Source organism: Podarcis vaucheri (genome assembly GCF_965113315.1).
Source record: "Podarcis vaucheri genome assembly, chromosome: 12".
In the NCBI taxonomy this organism is placed as follows: domain Eukaryota; kingdom Metazoa; phylum Chordata; class Lepidosauria; order Squamata; family Lacertidae; genus Podarcis; species Podarcis vaucheri.
In genome coordinates this window covers 16413918-16415883 of record NC_138750.1, presented here as the reverse complement: position 1 = coordinate 16415883, position 1966 = coordinate 16413918, and positions in this window count along the sequence as shown.

Genomic DNA, 1966 nt, shown 5'->3' with positions numbered 1-1966 from the left:
CCAGAACTAGCTTAACCAACAATTCAGGAATGATAGGAGATGTATACCAGCAGCATCTGGAGACCCAAGCTTGAGGAACATTGGTCTAGTCCACACTGACTAGGAGTTGATACCTAGAGTTTCAGACGGGGTCTTAAACTAACCCTACTAAGAATTGAAGCTGGGACTTTTGGATATTTTTTTTTTAAGTTTCCTAGACTGGAGGTCACCCACACAGGAACCCCAAAGAAAAGGATGCAGACTCCAAATGAAAATATAAAGGCCTATTTACAAATGTGCATGTAAGGGCAGGGTCAAAAATGAGGAGGCTGCAAAGAACCACACCCAAAGCAATGTTTTTTATACACTTCCGGATTACACACGTCATTTCATTTCACCAATCAAAGGATCACAGCAGTCTTAATAGTTGCAACCCAATGTCATCATCCTGAACCGATCAAAATCGTTTGACTCTTTGGATCAGCCCCATCATAATATCATGTGATTACATATAAGCATTTTCAGTTTCTTTCTTTATTAAGATTTTGACTAATTTCCCCATTCATTCAGTTTTCCAATGTCCTTTTTCATCTGTCTACAAAACAATTCAAGATTAATCACAATTGCCATACCTAGTTGATTCTCTTTCCATGCATACAATGGCCAACACTGATTCTAACGATTTATTCCTTTCAGTGTTCTGGAACAGACATTCACTATGTACAGTACCTAAACGCAACTAGTTCTATACTGCAAATGGCAGGTCCAGGCCCTTTTAATTTAGCTAGTCCATAGACTCAAAAGAAAACACAGTCGTACCTTGGCTCTTGAACACCTTGTGACTCGAAATTTTGGCTCCCGAACGCCGCAAACCCGGAAGTGAGTGTTCCAGTTTGCAAATGCTTTTTGGAAGACGAACATCTGACATGGCTACCGTGGCTTCCGATTGAGTGCAGGAAGCTCCTGCAGCCTATCAGAAGACACGCCTTGGTTTTTGTACGTTTTTGGAAGTCGAACAGGCTTCCGGAACGGATTCCATTTGAGCACCAAGGTAATCAAAATACAGTTTCATGAAATTATTATTTCCTCCAATCATGTGCTCTGCCCACATCACCTCTGAGCTTTCTCCCATCCCAGTCACCCAGTGCCCTGCCCTTTTCCATTAATCATTGTTGAGCTAAAGGGCAGGGTAGTGGTGTCAGTTCCTCTTATGATGGGATGGATTAGCACCAGCAAATTGCTACGATATGCTCCTGTTTCACTATATAGCTTTTCCATTCTCCTGACACGCTCCTGAAACAAAGGCGGAAACACCAGCCCTGGAACTGGTGTGTGTGATAAAAATTAACCCCCCCCCAAAAAAAAAAAATCTGGAAAAGCAAAAAGCGAACGCTCCTCTCCCCTCTGCCCCTGTAAGCCCAGCAGGGCACCGGGTATCTTGGGTTCTCTGCCAACGATCACAACCCTTGACTGACTCACTGGTGGGATTGTTCTGCCCATTGCCCAGAATGTCCAGGGGATGTGCAAGGTCTTTGCTGAAAGATGTTTTCTAGCTACGGAAAATCCTCTCGGGAGTGTTTTGAACAGCAAACCCATCAGAGTCTGAAGGAGACGACACAGTTGTCAGCCCCCTGCTGCAGGGAGCTAATGTAAGAATGAATAGATCAGTCTAAATTGGATTCAAGCGCATTTGAATTCCTTCTATTTTTAAGCCCATTCCATCCCGTTTGCACATTAATGTACAGTTGTTGTTGTTTTTAATCAAATCCTCATGCAATTACTGTTTTTAAAAAGTGAATTTACAGTTCTACAAGGTGACTTGACTGCTTCTTTTAAAACATTTCCCCTGTTTTATAAACAAGAAAGCATTGCTCGGAGTGGCTAGAAAGTGTGGTGAGTGACACGTGGATTGAAAAAGGTGCTGCAAATATGCCTGGGAGCAACAGGATATGATGATCTGCCATCCCTACCAAGAACACCATGGGGT